The 25,652-nt window shown below is 37.0% G+C and overlaps 1 long non-coding RNA gene across 1 annotated transcript in view; it reads right to left on the bottom strand.

The window, feature by feature from the left end:
- Window positions 1-3,294: 3,294 nt before the first annotated feature.
- Window positions 3,295-25,652, bottom strand: part of LOC134804925 (uncharacterized) — a 92,224-nt gene continuing 69,866 nt past the window's right edge. The window contains exon 2 of the long non-coding RNA XR_010146184.1: window positions 3,295-3,403. This is a non-coding gene — a long non-coding RNA (uncharacterized LOC134804925). The remainder of the gene's footprint in view (window positions 3,404-25,652) is intronic.

Raw genomic sequence — 25,652 nt, 5'->3', positions numbered from 1 at the left:
TCGTAGAGTACGCCACTAATCACAAAATCAACTGGCGCTTCATCCCACCAGCATCCCCGTTCATGGGCGGCGCCTGGGAGCGGCTTGTGCGGACAGTGAAAGCAGCCCTCAGATCTTGCCTAGCAAATCAACCACTGAAGGAAGAAGTCTTGTCAACACTCCTACTCGAGGCTGAATCGATAGTGAATTTCAGGCCACTCACATACGTCCCGTCTTCCCCAGATGCACCAGAGGCGCTAACACCATTCCATTTTATCCTCGGCTCCTCATCAGTCGTTCCATGGACCACGTCGCTGACAGACGCAGACCTATCCCGACGATGTGACTGGCGGAGAACCCTCCGCCTAGCAGATCAGTTCTGGGCACGACGGCTACGCGAGTACTTACCGACGCTTCGAACGAGGGGACCCAACAACAACGCGTTAAATCTTAGCGAGGGTGATGTGGTGTTGATCGCCGATCCTACCCTTCCTCGTGGTTTGTGGCCACTAGGAAGGATAGCAAAGGTTTACCTAGGACCCGACGGAGCGGTCCGCGTGGCAGACGTCCACACCAGAGGAGGCGTGCTGCGCAGACCGGCCCGGAAACTTATTCTGATGGAGGCCGCACCTCAGCCAGTAGCCACCAGTGGTTAGTGTTCCACTGGGGGTCCGGTATGTTGGCGACTGGCTGGCATGCGACCTATTTTATACTTTTAATTTGTATACTTTTTGAATGATTGCTTGTCAATCAGTCTGCCTGTCACCGCCTAACTATTAAGATCTTGTGCTCTGTTTTAAATAAATTATTTATAATATTTGTTTAATATCTGCGTGTTTGCATTATATCTTCGATTCATCATACAGTCCACCCCATTAGCTATCACTCGTAAAGTTATGTATTGCCATTTACTTAACTTCAAAGAAATCAGTAGACCTAATGCCTTCTCTGCTGTAAGTGACGCGGTAGAACCAGGCTTCTTGATGATTGCAGTGAATTTCTGGACTGCTTCTGGGTTCTTTAACATATATTCTATCAATGATGCAATTTCACCCCGACCATCTTCTTTTAAAAGCTTTACAGCTGAAAACACCACTTCGTCTGTGTTTTCAACGCTTAGATCGCTGCATCTGTTTTTTTTCTGCTTCGTTCCGAGGTCTTCGAATGGTTTACGTTTCAATCGCGTCATGGTTCCAGTTGATGATGTGCTTAGTGCATGAGGAATGAGATCACTGCTGGTTGATGCGTGGGCTAACTGAAGATCCAACTGAAGATAAAAGCAACTTGGCCAGTCAATATTTGCTTCTAACCAAGATCCATACATTGTTCTAAATTTTTCTGTGTTCCGTTGGCTTTTCTTCCATCTGTCAGTAGCAGCTCTTGTAAATCTTCGGCAAAATTCTTTCAAGGTGTCACGATCTTCTTCTGATAGGTTAAGGTTTGATTTAGTTAGCACTATTTCAAACAAAGCTTTGTGATTTAAACTAGATCCTTGAGATTTTAGGATAACAAACAAGTTCAAGTTCGTAATAAGACTGTCCATGGTTTATGGTCGTGTAAGTTAGCGGTTAAGAAGCTCAAGATGAACTAAAATATAAAATGTACCCCTTACCTATTTATTGCTAGTACTAATGAACACCACCATTCTACGAGTATATCATTGCTATTGTAATTAGTTTTACGTCTAATTATAAGCACAATGATTAAAACCTTAATGATTAAACTGCATTCATAATATCTACTAACGATTGTAACCGGACCTCATTAATGATCATTAATTTTAGACTCATCAGTTTTCAATGTGTCATTTGTTAAATACTGTTTCATTAAGTACAAAGATAAGGTAATAAAGAGGATACAAGGGTAATAATGTAAAGGATGTAATGGTTTTATTTTCAATTTTCTACTTGTAACTCTTGTATGTTTATTATTTATTTGATTAAAAACAATGAAAAAAAGCTATTTCAGCATAAAAAATAAGTTTTTTATTTTTTATTAAATAAGTGCATACGGTAGAAAAGTTCGCGTTATGTCAAAATATCATTAATAATTGGTACTTAAAACATCTGCAAGGATATTACGGTATACCTTTAATTTTTGAAAAAAAAAAACTGTTTTACTCGTACGCTCCATACATTTGCTTAGAACAAAACTTCACAACGCGTAAGTTATGGGTTCGATCAAACTCAAATTCATTTTTTGTAGTCAAAATAACGAGTATAACCGTATTATAATAAAAAAATGAAATAAAAAAAATAAAAAATATATATCGACTTTTTAAAAAAAAAGTGCACCCCGTAGGAAAATTCTAATTATGTGGAAAAATCAAGAATAATTGGATTAAAATCATCTGTCAAATTTAAGACTTCGGTTTCTATTTCTATGGAGGCCGATTTTCAGCCCACCGTGCGCCCCCATACTAATAGAGTCAGGCGTAGCCCGACGTACGTGGCGCGCTGCGCGCGTTCCAAAGCCGGGCTCCTTAGGCGCCCTGATACTAAAAGAGTTGGGCGTAGCCCGACGTACGTGGCGCGCTGCACGCGGTCTAAGGCCGGGCGCCTTTGGCGCCCACATATTAAAACCGTCGGGCGTAGCCCGACGTACGCGTTCCAAAGCTTTCGACGCCTTCATACTAAAAGAGTCGACGTACGTTGCACACAGTCCAAAGCCGGGCGCCTTCGGCACCCTCATACTAAAATAGTCGGGCGTAGCCCGCCATACGAGGCGCGCTGTACGCGTTCCAAAGCCGGGCGCCTTGGTGCCCTCATACTTCAAAAGTCGGGCGTCCTTAGAGCACCGCATAAATATTTCGGGCTACGCGCACGCGTTCGTTCGTTGCACGCGGTCCAAAGTAGGGCTCGCGGTCGAGTCCGTTTTTCGTTTACACGTTTCGAATACCCGTTTCCGAATAACACGTACACGGTTTTCTGGCCCGTTCCGCACGTGTAATTAAGAAACGTGTAATTAAGATCCGTCTCCGCGGATAAACGGGTATTCGAAGAAACGGACCTTATTTACCCGTGGCTCCGGACACGTCCTTGACGAGTAGCGAAGGAACGAACCGGCGTACTTAAGAGCTACAAATAAATAGACAAAAGATTCATGACGAGTTTCCGTCATATTGAACCTTATTCCGTGGTTCATAGAGTCAAAATTCAATAAACGGTGCGATAAACAAATTGTTTGTTGATTTTCAGGTTTTCAAGCAACTTCAAAATCATGTTTGGCGGGTGCCCACATTTGTGCAACGCAATCAGAGCGTCACGATTCTCTTTTAGGCCCCAATTCATTATAAATACGACGAGATAAATGTTGTGTGGTATAAAATTATAGCTCACAAATCCACCACATTATGTCATTTTTTTATTTTTTCGGTAGCATTTGTTTTAACGGAAAGAAAGAGGTTGCAAATCGAGTAACAGAACTTAGTAACCAACTTATGAAATCTTTATGTAGAAGATAAGAATGGGTAGGTATAGTAAGTTATCCTTAAAAGATAGACATCATACACCATCGTGGACGTTTTTTGTAGACCAATGAAAGCCCGATAGTTATGCTCGCGAGGTCTACAGCTCACAGAGCCACTAGTATTAGATCTTACACCGAAAGCGGTTCCGGAATAGCCCCTATGACGGAATTAGCCACATATTGACCTTATGGGTAGAAATTCGGGTGGGAAAAATGCGAATGGAAAGTTTGCTCTGCGGAATTAACGAGCTGGGGGCCGATTTTTGAAATTCGACCTCTCGATTTCGTGTATTTTGATCAATATTATATCCACTACTAGGCATTTAAATTCTACTAATAGAATTCAAAACGAGTGGTCAATACCACTAGACTCCCAATTTTTATCGCTCGTATTTCAAAAATTAGCATTTCGCCGTTTTCCACCGATTTTCGAGTGACGAAATCGAACGATTGAAATTCAAAAATCGGCCCCCAAGTCGCCCCAGGCCCCCTGGCCCCCAGATCTTTTAGATTTACCTACTATATATATGTATGTACCCAAACACGTAAATATGGTAATATCAATCGCACTAGTAAGATTATTACGCTTTATGTAAAATTAAACAAAAACTGCCTAACAGACATATTTAACTACCCGTAGAAACAATGCACTTGTTTTGAAACTAACCTGAAAACAGAGCGAAGGGTAATTGGTTTTTATCGAATCGAAAGTAAAATTTGCATATTACTAATGCGGGCCAAATTGTATATAACGAGAGATAGTGCATTATTGTTTACAGTTGACTGAAGGCGTGTAGCACGAAACTAAATACTTACACAATTTGTAAGAATTATCCAGTTATGGTTCCTAAAATTTTTATTTGGCTTATACTTAGTGTTGTCAAGCTTGACTATGGGAGCGGATACGAAGCAAGTAAGTTTTTTTGTATCGATTTGTTTGATTGCACCAAAATATCAATAATGGGCTTTGCGGCTTGGTCGATTAAATTCGTTGCACCTGTCGGCAATCATCGAAAATCTTATGCGATTTGTTACACGATTTGTGGAGCTCGTAATGCGAAATACGAGTATAGTGCGAGTGAGTTTACGGGATCGCTACTGTACCTAAACGTCCGCGGTAAACGTATGGCAAGGTTTACCCTGATACTCACGCCACTCACGGTAGCATACATTCGACTTACTGAAATTAGATTCAACAATAAATAAAACTATATTATTTATATATTCGACAGCAAGGAGTACACACGAAGAATTGCCCTGCTTAACCATTGGTGGTCTTTGTGTCTCATCTACGGATTGTCCAGTCGCAAATCGCGTCCCTAATAGAGGCCTGTGTCCCCTACAACAGAAAAATGGAGTTGAATGTTGTTATGCTTGTAAGTTATATTATATACAATTGTTATTATTAATTAAAATATATACAGTGGTACTACTAAACGAAATGAATAACTAGCTTAAATCTAAAATAGGCCCTTGAGGCATTGTACCAAGGATGCTGGCGGCATTTCCTCGCTGTATCGCAATGCTGATACGTTGTGCGAGGTAGCCGCCAGCTCTTCGGTCACCAGTTACGTCAACCAGACGCTTCGCGATTTCTGCGAACAACTTATTAATTACTTATTTTTGTAAGCTATTTAAGCGAACTAACGTAGGTACTTATGAATTTTCTAGTGCCATTCTCGGAAACTCGATGTCAAAAACGTGGAGGTGAATGCATAGAAAAACAGCAAAAGTGCCCTCCAAACCTCATATTTTCACGAGCCACAGATTGCGGCGAGCGGCAAAATTGTTGTATTTTGGTTAATTAAAATTATGCATATAAATACTTGATAGTGTTATTCGACTTTTATTCCCCTCGACATTTATTATTTAAGAAAATGTTGTAAGCTGTATACTTTACACATACTTATTAAATATTATGCTTATGACTAGACTAGGTCCTAGGCCGCAATTAGACTATCACAGAAATACGATCATAGATATAGGAGTCATTTAAATTTAGAGAACATTTGACGAAGTCTACATATTTAATAACAACATATGATTCATAACCTGCTCATGTGTTGTTATTACTAAGTCATATTAGGTCCTTCAATTTATATGACTTCCATAGGTATGTACTACGAGTATAACCATATTTCTATGAAAGTCTATTTGCGGCCCTCTTAAATGCCTTCAGAACAAATGGTGTAGGTAGGCTGCATCCACAGTTAAGACCCAGTAAGCTCGTGTTCTACTCTCGCTGAGCGTAGGTAAGCGTGAGCGAGATGGAAATGCCTGCTCGGGAGCGCATATAAAGTTTGTCCCAGAAAATAATGACGCATGTTAATTTTAACAAAATCTTACACAATAGTTAAAAATCAACTGTTTTAATGGTACATTCTTGTTATAAATGTAATAAACAACATGTATCATGTATCATGTACGTACGCATGTTTGCAGTTTTTGACTTTATACCTACATCCAGAAATTTCGTAATTTCGTTGTAATGCCTACCATCATACTTAACGGAAGCTGTTACTATAGACGATTTTAAGATTTTATTTAATAAAATTATTTTGTGTTATAAAATAAGTCTTAATGTAAATATTTCTTGCGCCATTCCTCTAAAAATAATCTGGTTTTGGTCCCCGATGCCATTACTTATACTTAGCCACTAAATAAAATAAATACGGATTACAGAGCTTGTTGTGGTAGAAACGTAGTACAACAATAAATACTTTTTGCTGCTGTATTTTCTTTCTACGCGTAGGTACTTTTGTATTAGAAAAAAAAGTTATAGTAACATTAAAAAAAAATCATATCTATTATTAGAAACTGATCACTCCCTCATATTGACAGCATATTTCAGACGCTTTAAAGGTAATGAATACTGAGCTTGATTTTAAAGAAGCCTACTCATGAGCACCATTCGATCCAGTTTCACAGATCCTGCCTGTCATAAACACTAAATTTGGCATTTATAAATATCTGTATTTATAAGTAACCTAACCTTTTGTTGTATGTATGGGACCAGGTTCGTTCCAGCGGCTGATGATCATGAATTAAGTCATGTACCTACTGCCTACATTGTTGTTTTCATTCACAACATTTATATACGTGTGGTAAAAATGGTTTTCTCTCCTGTGGACAATAGTTAACAGCTTGTGGGCACGTAGGTAATAAATATATCATACTTATCCAAATAAAAGGAGTACCTTTTCATGTGAATAAAGGTTAAATAAGAAAATTGACCTTTATAGCCCTTAACTAACTCACATGACTATTGTATAAAACCAGAAGCTGTGCTTTCAATATTTAAAAATTCAGGTTTAAGACTCGAACCTCAAAAATGCTAAATTTTCCATAAAAAGTTTGAGATTTTTGGATATAAAATTCATAAAGATATTCTTCATTATAAGAAAGATACATAAAATCATATACCGATTTTATAACAAGTCTGAAAAATTAGTAAAACCTTTGTCAGAAAGTGTGTTTCTTACTTATTTCAGCGATTTATCGAAAATTTAAACCTCAGCTGTGGAGTACGAGTATAATATTCGATACTTAAAATCTGTTTAAGTACCAAACATGATGTGAATCGAAAGAACTAAAGTAAGCTGATATCGTTTCTGAAGAGGCAGTCGGATTGATTTAACCCTTAAACAGGCCTGACGAATTTTTTACTTTTGATTACTGATTCTGGCAGGTAGGTAATAGCTTAAAAAGAAAAGTAATTTCTTGATTTTTTTTACTACCCCTAATTCAATAAAAAAAACCCGGTGGTTTTTATATGCCCACTGCTCGTGACCAATGGTGCTACGTGGTCCTTATATGGCCACTGCCTTGTTAGCCATACAGAGTCGTTTTAAGGGCAAGTCATGTGCACATCACATTTACACTTGCGTCACAAAATGCACTAACTGCCAGCACTTTCTTGGCTCGCATGGATGTCGTGGCTCGTAAGATTGACCGTTGAATAAATACTTAATTTAAAAACCAAAGGAAAATATATACTTTTGTACTATGAGGGTTCATTCATAGTAATAAATTTTACCCTTAAATGTCATGTAAACTCCCTGCAGGGCAGAGGCCACTTATAAACCACTCGAACGTGCCCCAGACGGGCAGAGGGTTCATACGAACCACAAACTTTTAGATCAAATATTTTATCAGATAACAATAACTAATGTAAGTTATGACTTACTACACATACCTACATTATCTAATAATCTACCATAAAAATACAAAACAAAATACTTACAGTACTTTTTTTCGGCGTAGCGAACTTATACAGCGGGAAAAACGTACAAAAACTGCCATTTGTTGTCGATTTGAACTTGACAATTAAATTTTCAAAGAAATTTGTTTTGACACCTGTCATTTTTTAACGTTCCGATATCACCCACTTAATAGACTTTACGGCAATGACATTTTGCGGTCGTTGTATTTACTCAGCTCGCCAGAAAAAAACCATTCGCTATGGTGGTACTTATAGATACACAACCTGTTTAAGGGTTAAAGTGTACCTACTCAAAATGAATTTATCTCATTAATGTTGCAAGCGATTGGTTATGAATATGAATAATAGGAAAAATTAAACAATCTAAGTACTATGTCATAATGCTGGATTGCACAAGAGACGTAAGTCGGGTTGCCGAAATGTACATTATAAATACCAGTACCGGTACTAAAGGAGAACTTGTTATTTTATTTTATGAGTATCAGAAACAACTAGAGGGTTTTAACCGGGGCAACAGGTACTCGATTAATTAGAAAAATGTCACTTAAATATCTAAAATTGTAGAGGCCAAGGCTACGTTAATTGCGCTAATATGGTCGGCATCAATAAGGGAGTAAAATCAAAATGTTTCACTATCAATGCACGAGCATTCTTCCCTCTTTGCAGTTGTCACAGTTGAAATCGTTTATTAGTAGTCGCCGCTAACACATCATGCATTGACGGCATTCGTTTTGTTAGCTTTATCTATGAAATATATGTCCTATTTTCAAAATCTAACAAGAGATGGGAATTAGAAAACAATATATTGGAAATAAACTTGAAATCGTTGTCTGATACAAGATAAGAAAGCCGAATCGCCACAGCGAATGTTATATATTATTCCAATACGATGTTATTATCGATCGCATAAATAATAGTCTTAAAAATAATTACGAAGATGCGGATATTATCTGTGATTGCGAAGCAATTTTTTGCTAAAATGCTCACTCATTGGCCGTATTACTATTATAAGTAATGTAATATGGCAAAAAGATAAAATAAATTAACGGTTCACGATTTGCGAAAATTGTGTACCTGGATCCAATAATTTTGGTTAGTAAGGTTAAAAACTAAAATTCTACAACTTCTCGCCAGAATCCTTGATCTAGCCGCTTAATTTAAAATGTTTTCGATATAAGTAGGTACTAACCATACGTACCTATCCATCGTGCTTCGTACCTTAATCATGTATTTTGATGTTCGGCATTTAGATCGCGTTGCCGTATGGTGTTAAATGTTCGTGTAATTCGATCTTTTTACATTTCTACATTATCCATATCGACCTAGGTAGCCATCGCTTCGGACCGAAAAATCTGATCCATCGATCTCTTAATATTTCGGATAACTTTTGACGGACTGCCACAACGGAATGAGCCCTGCTCCGTCGAGTTGGAACTATGTTACGTTTCTTATGTTTTCGGGCAGATTGTTGTTGTACCTACTCTAACAAAGTGCCATTTATCAATTCTGCTACTAGCTGATTGCTTCATTAAACGGAGATTCTTTGTACTAACTCTTGGTATTTAGCAGAGTCTTTTGAAGTACCTGGACGAGGCAAAATGCCACGTAGGTTTATGGTTTCTGTTTTTTAATAGATAGGTACATTTATTATTTATTATTTTGCACTAATTCCTCTATATAGCCCTTCGGCCACTGTGCTCGGCTTCCATCTTCCGTACCTGATATGAATTTGGCCCCAATCAGTTAAAAAAGATGCAGATGTACTAAACCAACGCCTTGGATAAAGATCAAAACTTGGCAAGTTCAAAAATTCTGCTATTTTTTGGTAAGATTTTGATTTTGTATTGGGAAATTTTACCAGTATTATTTCATTTCATTTCATTTATTCATTGTAAAATCACGTAGGTACTTACATAAAATCAAAAAGGTGTTAATAATTTAATAAAGTCAGTCCATGACGCCCTGCTAGGGACACACAACATATTTAAAACGAATATACTTAAAACTAATTAAATTAGGTCAAAACAATATCGATTTAATTAAAACAAATAATTTAAATTAAAACAAAATAAATTGGATTAAATTACAAATAATGCTAATCAAAAATAATAAAATCAATTAAATTAAATTCGAGTCAATTAAGTTAAAACAAATATAATTTCATACAATCAAAATAAATTAATTCTAATAATTTTCAAAGGCCAATTATACTCTTAAATACAATTTTATAATAAATTATCATTAATTAACCGCCGCATCTTGGTTTTCTACTGTGATGTTAAAGTTCAAAGCCCGCTTATGTTCTACAAGCGCCGTTTATAATGGAAATTTAGTTACATTTACAATACAAATATTAAATAATGTTGATTGAAGAAAGTCATTGGTACAATTTATTTTAAAGATTGGTTGACAATATACCTTATTTAGCTTCATATAACCTGGCGTTAAGTGATCATAGGGAGTCTCTTGTACCACTTTCATCGAATAGATCGATTGCAACTGAAACAATATACCTACTTTATCTTATTTAACAGAGAAATTTATATATTAAGTAGATATAACATATAGTACCGCTTACCCATTCATTAGAATCCTCAGATGAGCTGATAATATATATGGGAATCTGTAAGCCAAAGATTAAAGGTATAGACAAATATTAAAGTCATATAAAAAAAAACAGTAAACAAAATATGGGAGGAACTTACGGCAGTAACGGCAATCTGGAGTGGTACTTGGACTATGTATCGGGCTATAGACAGAGGGACTTCAGGAGGAGACGGGGCTGAGAGAAGGGGAAGTACCGGGGCATGGGTAATATAAATCTGAAGGGTTGGGAACATAGGACCAGTCTTGAATCCCAACATCAGTTGATAATTGAGGTCGACTTTGCGTCCCCACTTCATTTACGGGCTGAGGGAGAAGGGAGAGAGAAAGAGAAAAGGAGAAGGTCAAGAGTAATGTAATAACGAAACAGGGCTCGGGATCAGTTTGGGTCCCTGCGTCAATTGTTTCTTTGGTTTGCGTTCCCGCGTCCTTGTATCGCAAAGTCGACTGGAACAAGGAGGAAATACAGAATAAAGTCATGAGAAAAGAAAGGATAATGATTGGCCAAAAACGCCTGCTTATCTAGATAGTCTTATCCCGATCGCCGTTAAACCTCAAACGTGGTTAAGTTAGTTAGACTTAGTGGCTGGTTACAACGTTCAGCCATTTATTTCAGAGTGTAATAAAAAAATCATTAAAAATATAAACTTAAATGTTTTACAGAGCTGATCTAAAAAAGAATTCGCAGGTATCCTGCCGACTGTATGCTGCTTTCGTATATGGTGTTATTCGTACCAGGAAATCTTCAAAACTTGGTGTACTCATTCTGAACTACTAAACTACTACTGGCACTATAAGTACTATCTCTCGAAGTGATTTCCGTCTTTCATTGTAGAAAGAAATGGATGGGCCCAATATTTTGTGTTTCTCACTCTTCTCTCTGCGTCTTCTGAAAATCAGCAGTGCAAGAACACGTCTTTTGCGGTCCATATCTCTTGATTAAAAGCGGTAATATTTTTTTTACATTTATACGTTACGGCATCCAACAAGACGTCGTGCCGCAAATCGACACGACGTCGTATCGTGTAATTGTGTTTTAATATTTTTGAAATGTATTCCTGCATGTGAAGCTCTACTGCAATGTTACACCGATTTCATTGATTTGTCTTTATATGTATCGAACACAACATCAATTCGACTACTGTGGTAGGCTGTGCTTAAGATCCGATTGAGGATTGCATCAGATAACTGATCAAATGTTGTATTCTCTCCATGCAATTTTTGAATTAATGCCATCCCATAAATTATTGTTGCTGATCAAGATACGTTTCCATTTGTAGGTGATACTACGCTTGCCAGGGGTTTTTCCAGTATGGCTTTTATCAAAGTTCCATCAGGATTAGAAATACTCCAAGAAATATTCAAATGTCGGTTTCCTTCTATTAGTATCATATTGGCAAACAGCTTTCTGTTTGGCTTGATGATCACATCTTTATTTTGTCAGGTTCTTTCAAAGTAGTCGTGGATGTAAGTCTTTGTGATATTTTTTTTTATGTGATCATGATCAAAAATTTTCTCCCTTTTTCAGACGAACTTTTCATAAGCTTCCTCGCTTTTTTTGTAAAAAATATGCTATAAAAATACTGTTTTGTATTTACCTTATGGTTAATCCCAGCATCTCTAACGGTCCTATAGGCATGCTGCCAACAAGATTCTACTTTCCAATGTGTGATGTGAGCCGTGCCAGCAATTCTTCAAAAGTTGGTACAGTCATTCTGAAGAAAAGTCAGAACATTTGTTACAATCACTTTTAAGCGCACAAGTTCTGTTGAAGTGATTATCGTCGTTCATAGTTGACAGAAATGGATGGACCCAGTATTTTCTATGCTTCCCGCTTTTCTTTTTACGTCTTCTCAAAAGCAGCAGAGCAAGAACACGTCTGTTCCGGTCCATATCTCTTGATAAACTGCGATATTTTGAGATTTAACGGTGATCGGGATTAGACGATCTAAGCAGGCCTGCACTCACGCGTTTTTAGGCAATCATTGTCAGCGAAAGGTCAGCATTTTTTTGTCCTGTGGTACGTGGGCAAAAAAGCTGGGAGGCTGACAACTAACTTCGAGTAATTTTTAGGTAAATATTGTTTTAATTCTCCGCCTGACTTTTTTACAATCAAGTATATACGTGGATATTTTGATAGAACAATCATCAACTAAAATCCATGAGTATTATCTCCCCAAGCTCTTATTTATGTCCACTCACCACGAAACATTAAATCTGACAGCACCCTAAATCTCTATATATAACACAAAACGACAGAAACATTTCACGCAACAAATTCGGGAACAACGAAACATACGAGCAACAATTATGGAGCGACCGCGTCATCATTCATAGGGTAAACGTAACAATAACCTCTCGGCGCGAGTGAGAAGCGAAAATTTAATACCTAGACCTAATTACAAAACAACATTAAATTATGGGAAAGTAAAATGTAGGCGCTGCCTCGCATGACATAATAAGTTATAATTATAATCAGTATCAGTCATTAGGTACTCTCACCGATTTTCGTCTATAACACATAAAAGTTCTATGCTCGACTGATCTCGACTCAAAAAAGTCTTAGTACCTACCAACCTAATATGTTTTATAGGGCGTAGCAATACATTTCATTACCTATCCAAAATTAGTAAACACGGGCAATACAAGGGTGAGAGAGAGTTCACTCGTTACAATGAGTAGGTAATCTTCGAACAAAAAATTGAGTGGATGTCGAGAAAAAACAAGTGATAATGTTCCTGAATTAGACGTAATTAGCCATGATTACTAAGATTACCACCTCATCTTCCGTAGGTACCTATGTAAGTTTGTTACTATTAAGTCTTTTTTGTGTTTATGGATAATTGAATCTGGCAGGTGGCGCTGCATTAGGTACGTCCGATATCGATTCCTTAAATCGCAGCAGTAAATCTAAAATCTATTAATCGGAACGATATCTGTAATTTTACAGTATTTGAAACACTTCGTTTTAGAATTGTATATTTTTCTTAGCAAATGTGATGAATACATTGTGTGTATCATTCGTTACTTACATCAATTTCATCTTACCCAATACACCGTTTTTTTTTTCAGTATTCCTAAAGCTCCGAGACTGGTTTTCGTTTCATCATAAACCTATATGTTTATTTATATTGGCTACTTACATAAGTTCCAAAAATCTACTCTCTTCCAGTGGAAATACTAATCATTTTTTTTAAACCAAGAACCTAATCTTAGTTTAGTAAGATACTATGCCATTACGGCAGTTCTGCATTGCCATTTTGCCGCTTTCTTCCATGACTTAGGCTGTGCATTACATCCCAGCACCTGAGGCGGGGTAAACAATACTTTAATTACAATTTGTATAGGTACGTTTATGTGGCTTGGTTAAGGTAGGCTTTGTACTCGGTCGACGTAAACGCAAAAGCGTAATTTGCTTTTAAGCAGTTTTTCTCCTCAGGACATTATAGACCACGAGCCAGGAACAGATTTTTGTGACCAATAGAACAGATTTTATAAAAACCCGTAAAGTGTTTAAGTAGTTTGCAAATGCTCCAACTCGGTCGGTGGCTTCAAATTTCAATAGCGATTATGATTACTGATCTAAAACTCTTGTCGAGTCCATTAGTTTGCGTCTTGCTGACATTATAAAATAAACCGCACGCAGCGTCCAAGCGCGGGGGATACGCTCCCCGCGTTTCCGACCGCCTCCTGTGACCTCGAAGTCACGCCAGCGGCGGTAGCACGGTCGCATTTTTATCGCCTGTCACCATGCCTGTCACAAGTATGTAAGTGCAAAAGTAACAGGCATAGTGACAGACGATAAAAATGCAACCATGCTGCCACCGTTGGTGTGTGAAGCACGGGCTCACCTTCAGGTGAAGTCCTCCCGCACCGATGTGAATAAGGAGGAATTCACACTGGTGGAAAGGAAGGACACGGCACGCAGGGCGCGGGCGCCTCGTAAGACTTTGTTACTTTGTTCTATTTAATTTAGAGATGCGCAAAATGCTTCACTGAGTTGAAAAGATTGATCTTTCGCTCGCGGTGATATGTATCACTCATTTAGTTCATTTCGCTCAGTGGATCTGTAAGCTAGTTATATTGTTCAAGAGTGAGTAGAGAGAGATGTCAATCAATCAGATGACATAAGTGCCATCAAGATGGCGAATCACGCGATACGATCCCGCCATGTTTTCTCGTCACGCTCGGCCGGCTCATTCGAATCATGAGTGGGAAAGAGCGAGCAAGGAACACTGAGATAGATCAGTTACAGAGCGAAATGAGCGAGTTGAATCTGCACGAAGAGTGAGTGAGTTCAGTCAAATGATACAGTTAATTTAAATCACTCACTCGTGAACGACACATGCCTAAATTAATTAAAGTCGGTGCAAAGTTACCTTATCCGGACTCTACATTCCTTAGGTCTAACAACATTTTTGGTTAGAAGATACAGTCTTTTTCCTCTTACTTTTTTGATGGAATTCTAATTTGAAAATCATTTAGTAATAATATAAGTTGTCTTTATAATATATGTTGCTTCATTATCGTAACAAAGTCGTCAATTCGAAAATTTTACTCACTCCTTTCAAGCAACTAATTATGCTTCAGATGAATGTAAGTACCCACTTAGTTTTGTTTTAAAATTACGAATTGCGTTAAAGTGGAAAACACTTTTAAACCTAGCACAAAAAGCCTGGATAGTTTTTTATCTCCTTGGCAACAACCATTAATCAGGCTGCATTGCGCTCGACTCCTGTAGAAACTCGTACAAAATAAGAAAACTTTTCTTTCAATTGAATTAAAATCTTCAACTAGTTGACTTTTTCCTGTCAGATTCCTGATTAACAGAACCTTGCCGTGAAATAGCAAACCAAAAATAATACTTATAGAAATGTTTACTTTATATTTTGAGTAGTACCTTGTTAGTTCGTAGTCTAGGCTAGTTAGTGCATTTGTAAAATTATTCTTTTCTATCTAACTCGGAGAAAATCAAACAAAACTGCTCGGTTCGTTAAAGGACACTCAGACACACTTTTTATACATCTTTATTGTACCGCATTCAAGAAATAAATAAATGATTATTGTATGTCTTTCCCATCACGGAACAATGGTGTTCCGGACCTTTGGGAGGCGTGCGCGGAGCCGAAGCCAACACGTAGAGGCCCTTTTGACACTTTAATGAAATGTAAGGGGTACACCGAGCGGATGCTGCCCTTACCCGTGTCATGGGACGCACGCAGAGGCAGCACCCGCCAGGGTGTAAAGGCTATTGAGAGTTGATGGTATCTAAAATGAACTAGGTTATTAGGTGAAAGCGATGGACTAAGTACTGAGCTATGGGGTAAAAAACCGGACGCCTGCCTAATAAAACGGTATGCAATTTTATTTCCGGCAGACGTTGACTCGCCCTCACAAGATGGGCCCCCACAAAAAGCGATATCTAGGATGGCTCAAGGGCAACACCGGTGTGAGCGGCTCAGGGGTGTCGAGATGATGATGATTATTATTATTAAGAATAATTGTAATCGAACACTTTAAACTCTCGCGTTTTGTACACATATTTAATTACACAAACGGGTCTACCGTGATATAATTTCATTGCTTTTACCTTTAATTCCGACGTTTCAGCTGAGTTGCACCATCATTTTTAACCCTTAAAAGCATGTTTTTTTATTTTCTTTCCAAAATAAAAATGTAAATATCTAATGGCGTAATAAACACGAGAAAAAAATAAAAAAAAATCTATGGACACATTTTGGGTGAAATTTGTACTATACTAAACAAAATGTCGAGACAGCTTACATTATGCATTCCCTGCTTTGTTTCACAGTGCCCACGCAGTAAATCTTTTGTTTTTGTAAATAAGCAGCCAATGGCATCGATGTATAGTAGTTGTCAATGTATAAAATATGATTAACATTTCGCGGCACTTGTCTTATCAACCTAACAACAACATTTCCAACTATCCCTAAATCAGGCTCATTAGACTCTCGTGAAATATTGTTTTCACCTGCAAAAACTTCAAATTTATGTGCATAGCCGTTAATGCTACACATTAAATAGTAGATTGTTAACCAAGCGTGGAATGTGAACCATTCCACCCGAGATATTTTGGCGCTCGAACGAAGAGAGAGCGCCAATAGTGCGAGGGTGAGATGGTTACTTTTACCCGAGTTAAACACTCTACTTTTCATTTCGACTATGAGGAAAGTCAAACACGAGAAATATAGGTTTATTATTGGTAAGTATTTATGAAGTTTTTCAAGTTCACTTGATGCTTTGTATTCATCACTGATTAAAGCAAAGAGTAATTGCTCCAAAGTGTGGAAGGTTGTAATGATTTAGACATTTTCACTGAAATAAGCCAAAAAAACGTTTTCCGACAGCGACTTCACTTTTTTAACGCTTCTCCAATTCATAAAGTGCTCGTATACCTTTAAGTATCTTTGTTTTGAAGATGCAGGTAAAAGACTATCAACCACAGTTTTTGCTTCTTCATTAACAGATTCAGGATTCAATTCTATGTTTAAGTCACTCGAATCACTTGGAAAATCCATTTTGAACCAGAACAAGTAATGTCTCAACAGTTTATTTAGTGAATACCTATGCCCGCCTCTTCCTAATTAGTTATTTTTTCTATTTTATGAAAATAAAAATGTTGCTACTGTCAAAATATTTATTATTGTGTATAAAAATTATACTACTTGTATTTAATATTTAAATGTATAAAATAAACATAAGTAATTGTTAATAAATTAATATAAATGACAATGAAATTTTATTAAAATATTATCATTACATTACATTCATTAATTCAGTTTACACTAACTTTTTTTAAAGCGCGTATACATTAAGGCCGTTTCAGACACATCCCAATTTTAAGATCGGATTGTCTATGGTTTTAGATTTTTTTCTGATGAAAATGTAAACGGCGCCAATTTCAGTCATGCGGAAGCTAATATGAGAGCTTTTAACTGAATAATATGGCACTCATATGGCTGTTAGCCGTTGCTCGAAGTAAATATTAAAAAAAAAATTACTTTCCGCCCTAGGGTGGGAAATGTAATTTTCCACCCGGTTATCAGCCTATGAAAGGTGAACTTTCCGAACAGGAGAGATGAAAAATAATTTGAAGCTCCACTTATGCGGTTTATTGGGTAAGTATTGTTTCAGATAATGTCCGATTTTTGTCGAACACATTTGTTCGTCAATAGCCAAACGTTGCTCAAACGGTATAATTGCAAAACGATCATTTAGATAATTTATTAGGGTCGTACTTTATGCAACTTGTCGTGACACGGGTGGTTAGAGAGCAAAAGGGTATCATTGTTATTGAAATGTATTAAGGATTTTATCTTTTCGAACCTATTTACTGTCATGGTTTTTTAAACAGGTTCAAAACCGTACTTCGGTGACCAATAGAGTCTTACATTAGGATATCTTACCACAGACATAAAATACAATATTCTTAAGTGCGAAATTTCGCATTTCAGTAACAGAAGTTGTGAAACTCGTGTTTGGATCTGTTTGGGTAGCGTAAAGATTTGTTTCATTAACTATAATTTGCAGCAATTCATCAGTTAAGAGGAATGAAAAAAAATCGTACTTGCTAGATATAGACTTTACATCAGAACTGTACTCAGTTTGCCCTTGAAAATGTGTGTCAGTGCTATCTATGTTCTTTTTTTTCCAAATGAAATTTCTAAGCAATTTTCGTTTTTCTTGAACTGTTATTTCCCAATGACCATCGTTTATGACCTTCGTCTTCATCTACAATGTTAGTGTGAGTTGTTGGTTGAATATATCGACGCCTGAAAGCAAACACGTAGTAACCCACAAAAACCAAATTATTCACCAGAGACGAAAAACTTTTCGAGTTTTGGAAAAAAAACATAACTATCTTGTTATGAACATAACTTACTCAAAATTGGATGCAATATTCAAAATTTTCTGGACTTTAATTTCATTTAAATAAATTTAACCGCAAGTTGTTACAAGTCCAGATTTTGTGGGTTACTACGTTTTGATATTTTTTACTCAGTGTGCAAACTCGTAGTAAATGCCAGTACCAAATGTATGGGATAGCATTTCCTGAAATTTTGTATGGACAGCAAAAACGCAGTAACCCACCTGAATGTGACAAAAGATATCCGTAATAAAGTCTTGAACGTTGTGGTTTAGAAATTTTGGGTGAACAAAATGCTGTAACAGTAATTTGTTATCTTTTTGTAAGCAATTTATGATGCATTAAATGTATTGCCAAAAATTTTACCACACCCTTAAAAATGGCTTTAATGGCATCTTAAAGTAAACTGCACGACATTTCAAATGTATACTTATAAAATGTAAAGATGTTTCCAGGATTCATAAATGAAAATAAAACATTAGTTATGATGATTTGAACTATTAAAATCAATATGAGCATTCTTAAGCCCAAACAAAACACATAACCTTTGTTTAATATTCAAGAACATAATTAAATATTATAATGTTATTGTAAAACCAACTAAAAAATAAGAAGTGCACTTTGGAAAAGACAACGTAATGGGAGATCAAAATCTAACCGAAGTATAACAACGTCGTTTGATTAAAAAAAGTGATTTCTACATGCTCTTATAAAATAAAAGTCGACTTTAGACAAAACAAACTTTCACCAGATACCATAAGACCAAATTTTGTTTAAGTACCATAAAACCATAAAATCGATACACACACCGTTAATATAGCAATTTTACATGCTTACAATTGAAAATAAAACTTACTTTTCTGAACTAAAAACAATCACTTTATCCAAAAACCCCGTAATATTTTACTTCATTACAAACACGTCGACTCACTTTCACCCCCCGAACCGCACTGAGCTACGGCGCAAACGTTCAAGTAATGGCCGCGATAGCCGCGTTAAAACGAAATAAGGCACAGGAGTTTAAACCTTACGCTCTACAACAGTGAAGTAATTATTAAGTGGTAGTTTTACTTGATCCTTGTAAACGTAGTTAAAGACATGTCTCTCAAATTTTAATAGTATGTGAATTTGTGTTAAACCACTACTCGACTAAACATTTTTTCCCGCAAAATAGCGTAACTGCAAGACATTCACATTCATGAGCGGCAAACACGTAGTAACCTACATTTGCGTCAGAACAACGGAGGTTGTAAATGACAAAACTAGAAAATGTATGGAATTCAAAGTTCTGTAAATACAACCATAAATTATTGAGTTTTTTTTTTGCTATTTACTGCGTGTTTGCTGAATAAATTCCAAGAAAAACGAGAAAATTTGTGTTCCTATTTTCCCCATTTTTCATCGTATTGGCACGTGGATTAGACCTATCGACGCAGAAAAATTTGGAGATTCCAAAAACGCAATAAAAAAAATTTTGACCTTGTGTTGGTTACTACGTGTTTGCTTTCCGGCGTCGATATGTGGGAAATGGAGCATCTTGAATCAGTGGAGGATCTGGAATTTCTTCTTCGTCCTCATTTTCCAAATCCTTCAATAAGTCGTTCTTACTTTTATAGTAGATCAAGTCTTCCTCACCATTTTCACTGCCATCAAATTCATCATCAAATATAGCGGTGTCGTTACTGTTTATGTAGGTATATATTTCTTTGTCAATAGGATTAGGATTATACATTTTATTTTCGTATTAATTGGGGTATTTTCCTGTAAGTAAAATATTGCAATTTTAAAACGAGAAGAAGCAAAACGTAAGTAATATTTTGAATAAAATATAGTACCTAATAGGTATGTGTCTATATGTAAAATGTTAAAGAATGGCGAAATAAGTACATGATTAACTCTGTTGTAGATTCTTAGGGGGAAAAAACTAGAAAAAATATGCCTAACTCATACAACGTTACACATAATAACTAATATCTGGGCGTGACCGAGCATGCTCGGTTTTTTTATATTTAAATTTCTTTTTATTATTTCGTAGGTACCTGGCTAGATCAATTTCTAGTCCCTGTAAGCCCCAAAATTGATGATTTCATCCAAATCCGTAACGCCGTTCCTACCCCACCCACCCATTTATATACAAGAATAGCTCGTTTAAATAAGAAGATTACTAAGTAAGTTTACAGTCCGGACAGTAGTAGATTTTAAGTATTTAAGTACTGCGGAATGGAGTATCGAGACAAACCATTCTGGTTTAACGATGCTTTTGGATCAAAATATTATGTAATTGTGATTTATCTCTAATAAATAAATAAAAATAAAGATGTCTACCAAATTTGGAAGAAACGGGGCTTTTTCGACGTAAAAGAATCTGCCTATTTAATTCTCTACTTTACAGTATAAGCATAGAGTACAGCGTTGGCAATATAAGTCATGAAGAGAAGAATCACCACTGTGATCGCTTGGGTGCCAGTATTGAACTCTACAATCCTCGCAAAAGCCGGTTGGTCTCATCCCTTCATCTTCAAGTGAGATATTATACTTTGGTAGCCATTCAAAAAACAAATTTGTCATTACTGTTTGAGGAATAGGTAATAACTGCAACTCGTACTGAACGTCATCAATCTGAAATAGATTTAAATGAACTTATAAAGTGGCATTCAGCAGTAAAAATCATTAAACTAGATGTAATATACTTAAATACGTTTTCTAGGCAAGAGTTCTTACAATTATCCATTATAACTACATACGAATTTTGAATCTAATAAATTTAAAACTTTGTTTTTTGTTAAGTTATACCGGGTGTGGCCTGTAATACGAGCAAAAAATGTAACTGTAGGCTGTACTCCTCATACTGACCAACGTTTGTTCAGCATCTTTTAAAAATAACTTGTGGTTTGATTTTTAATACACTTTAGAGCGGCGGTCGGCAACCTGCGGCCCGCGGGCCGCATGCGGATCGTGAAACTGTCACTTGCGGCCTGCGAGCCTCTCTGGCTATGTAATATTGAGAAACGACAATGTCTGATAAAGTCATAAATATTGACAAAGTGCGGCCCTCGTCAACTTACTCATCGTTAACTACGCTACTAAAACTACGCAAAAAAAAGGTTGCCGACCGCTGCTGAGTTTATTCTAAGACGCAATGTATTGCGAATTTTGTTATGTTTAAGGCATGACAAGCAACGTCAATTACTAATGATATGGCATGGCGATGGCGTCCATTGAAGATAATATTTATTTTGTATGAAAAATAGGAAGACTAAATACTTCATAATTTTTAAAAAGATGTGTCACTGTTTGAGAAATACAATCTATGTTTTAATTATTTGCTCGTGCTACAGGCACAGATTAATAAATAGTTACTACGTAACAGATACCTCATTCCCAAACAAAAGCAAAAATACCTACGCTATAATAGCCTACAGAACCTTAATAATAATACCTGCTGCTCAGGACAAGAAGAAATGTACCATAATTACGCGCACAAAGAGTCGAGACTGTGTTGCCCGCCGTTCGAGTCACGTGCCAACGCGTCATCGTAAGAATGCGCTAGGGTTGTAGCTACCTTACCTATGATGATTATTGTAATAAAACGAATGTTGCGAATCAAATATGTTTTAGTTTTAATATAATGATTTATAATTTTTTCACTTCTCGGAATTCTCTGTTATTAAAATTTTATAAGTACATAGTTGAAAATATCCTAAATCGCGTAAATAATTTTAATAAATATTCAGGACCAAAGCAACGGACAATCAACGGTTTTTAAAAGTTGTAATACGGTGCTACCAGGCCGATTAATTATTACGTCGTCAAAATTATTTAAAAATACTTTTTCTAACCCTTCAATATAATTATTAAACTTTTAGGTGGGACCTTTAGCCCGCCATAAAAAGATGAATTTTTATTATAGGCTTTTTCCTTTGTTTTTTTGACTTTTTCACCCATCTACTGCACAATAATTACGTGGTTTCGGCATTTCGAAGCATAAGCGCGGGAAACGGTGCAATGCGGTGCGAGCGCTGAGGCGGGCGTTCGGCGGCCCTCTGTCGGTTGTATCGTCGACGATACGCCGAGCGGTAGGCATATAGCGCGTGGCCTTGAGCGTGTGACGGAGGCCTGCTACAGGCCACACCCGGCATAATTTTCTTGGATTTCGTTTAAATACATTCATTTTTATACTTGGTCAAGCGGATCTTGTTAGTAGAAAAAGGCGGCAAATTAGAAAAATGTAGGCGCGAAAGGATATCGTCTCATAGAAAATTTGAATTTCGCGTCTTTTTCTACTGACAAGATTTGCTTGACCATCTATAGGTACTTACTTTAAGTTTTGCCTTTTTCCCGCCGTTTTGTCCGTTCACTTAGCTAGCTAATGTTATTTTTTAACTTTTAATTTTAACAGTGAATAATGCCATCATGGTCAGCCACAAAAAAAGTAAAAAAAATTTAAACTTTACGGAATCTCAAATAATAATAAATCGAAGATAAATTCCTCACAATACCTTCCTTTAATTGTAAATCTAATTAAAAAAAAGATATGAAATATAATAACTAATAACATTAAAATCATGTACGAGCTAAATTAATCAGCAAGAGTAATTTCAATACTGCTAATAGTATTGTAAACGTGCTGGGAATACATAATGTAAGCTAGATCGTACATGAACAAAGACGCTAATATTGTTTACTTTTAGACTGAGAACTTTATTAAATTTAGTAAACGTAAAATCGGTATGATATGAGTTACAAAATTAAAAAATAAAGTAATTACATACGAGCTATTGGTCCATGAAGGAGCAAATGAAGGGAGATTTCCCAATATCTTTAAAAAGAAGGCTCATGGATTCTTCCCATCCTGACCTACGGAGCTCAGACTTGGTCTTTGACAAAAGCTCAGAAATCCAACCTTAAGGTTTGTCAGCGCGCCATGGAGCGTAGTATTCTCGGCGTGAAGTTGACCGATCGCATCAAAAACACTGTACTACGCTCTAGGGATGTTGCGGATGCAGATTTTTTGACATCCGCGGATGCGGATGCGGATGCGGAGATTTAAAGTCTCACATCCGCGGATGCGGATGCGGATGTCAAGATTTGGTACTTAAAAAACGTCAAATATTACATTTTTAGCAATTTTTATTTAAAAAAAACGAAACGTTTAGTATTTGAGCAAGAATATAGGTGCGTTTTATTTAATAAACAGTAACTTGGCCGACTTTTCGGGATCTAGACGATTTCGTTATATATAATGACGAAATTACTTAACACTTACGCCGCCGGCGCCGCCGCTAATACGTTCCTGTTACCGACTTGGTCGACATCCGCATTATGCGGATGCTCCGTATCGATTTCATGCGGATGCGGATGTTGAAAATCATGCGGATGTTCCGCGGATGCGGATGCGGATGCGAATATCCGCAACATCCCTACTACGCTCTAAAACTCAAATAGCCGAACGTAGCTGAAACAGCCGCCAAGCTGAAGTGGGACTGGGCGGGACACGTTTGCCGTATGCCGGATGACTTGTGGGCTAAAACAACAACCAATTGGGTCCCACATCAAACCCGGGGTCGCGGCAAACCTCGACGGCGTTGGCGAGATGACCTTGACGCCTTTGATAAGAACTGATCGGAGACGGGTAAAAACCGGGATACGTGGATAGGGAGGAGGGAGGCCTTTGCCCAGCAGTGGGACACTCTAGGCTCATATAAAAAATACTTACTTAGATAAAAACCGCCAAACACACTCAACGAAAACCTTCATAATCTAACTTTTTCTAAATTGCCGCCATCTATTCTTGCTTATAAACACTTATAACTTTTTTTTAATACAGTTCTGTTTTGTAATACAGGCAACAAATCAGTAATAAATCATTAAATTCATTAGTTTTTCTTATGATATCACTCTTAATATCATTATAAATAGTCCCAATTTTTAATAAATCTTTAATTCTTTGTAATGCATCAAACACCATGCATTTAAGGGTTAAATAAATCACTCAAACATTTTGCTCACAATATAGACAAGGCGTTAAGCCGTAAAGGGTCAGCTAGAAAACTAACAACTAAACTTATATCGTGACTACCGACTTGCGTCTAAAAATCTACCTTTTAATAACACCAAGACAATTAGGTACTTATCTAACTAAGTTGTAGTAGAAATAACTCAAGTAAGTATAACACGAGCCATGCAGTTAATGTGGTTTACGGAATAATTAACAAAGTGTTATCGGTGATTCGCAGGCAAATGGAGTTCGGTTATATCAGTTGAGCAGCCGTCACACCTTGTCATTATCGTAGCTTACGTGAATAATTATTATACTCGGTATTAGACTTAATATGTATGTCCCCCTCCTCACTTTAGCGCTTTCTCGAATGCCCTCTAAACGGAATCCAGGTCCGCTTTTGACAACATAATCCCAAGAATTAACACCCATGACTCGAGAACAAATATTTGTGTTCATCACACTAATAAATGCCCTTACCGGGATTCGAACCCAGAACTATCGGCTTCACAGGCAGGGTCACTACCCACTAGGCCAGACCGTTAAATTAACTTTAATTTGTATTCGGCGTTGTAGGTCTACTCAACACTGGGAGGGTAATTTCAGAAGTGATGCTGCAACACCTAACATTACCCAGCCAGAGTTGGGTAGACCTAGATGTGTACGGGTAAACGCCGAATACAGATTAATGTTGTATAACATTTTCGGACTTTACCCAAGAGGCTCGGACATTCACAAGCATGGACGATATATCTTTTACCAGCTGAAATATTTTGAGTGACACTTACTCGTATGACCGACGGTTCATGCCAAGATTTTTTAGCTTTGTAGTTGAGAAGCACCGTAAGTCTCATCTAAGTAAATGATGGGTTTCCGTTATTGTCTCTTGGTATAAATCGACCTCAAGTACTTTTCTCGCCATTGCGATATTTTTATCCTCTCTATACTTTCTTTCAGATTGATTTTTTTTAAATACAAATACAACCCGACGCAATGTCTCGCGGGAACCCGTGAGTTCGATGGCTTCTCTCAATTCGGGTAACAAAGTACTTACGTAACGTTTTTACCTGTTTTTTAACGGTCTATCTACCTAATATATATGTTACTGTAAAAGCCCGAAGTACGGCAAAACCTAGGTTTTACCGGTAAATCCTAGTTTTTACCGATGCCGATCGGTAAAAGCCCGAAATATTAAATCTTACTAGTTTACTTCGGGCTTTTACCAACACCAATATGGTAAATCCTAGGTCTTACCACGGCGACCGGTAAAGTTTGAATCATGCACTGATTCTTGAGATTATTAGATGATAATTTTTAAGGAAAAAAAACCGACTTCTATGCATGGGGCCCGATGAAAGATTATGGTAGATGGTGCACTATGTAGAAAAGGAGGTAAACCACCCACTTTTCTATTAGCATTTCGTTTCTGTAAGGCTCGCAGTTCTAACCTAACCTAACCCACTTTTGTTCGGTTCTGTGAGGATCGCAGTTCA

The sequence above is a fragment of the Cydia splendana genome, chromosome Z (genome assembly GCF_910591565.1).
Source record: "Cydia splendana chromosome Z, ilCydSple1.2, whole genome shotgun sequence".
NCBI classification, from domain to species: domain Eukaryota; kingdom Metazoa; phylum Arthropoda; class Insecta; order Lepidoptera; family Tortricidae; genus Cydia; species Cydia splendana.
Note: the sequence above shows the minus strand (reverse complement) of the source record. Positions and strands in the feature narration are given on the sequence as shown.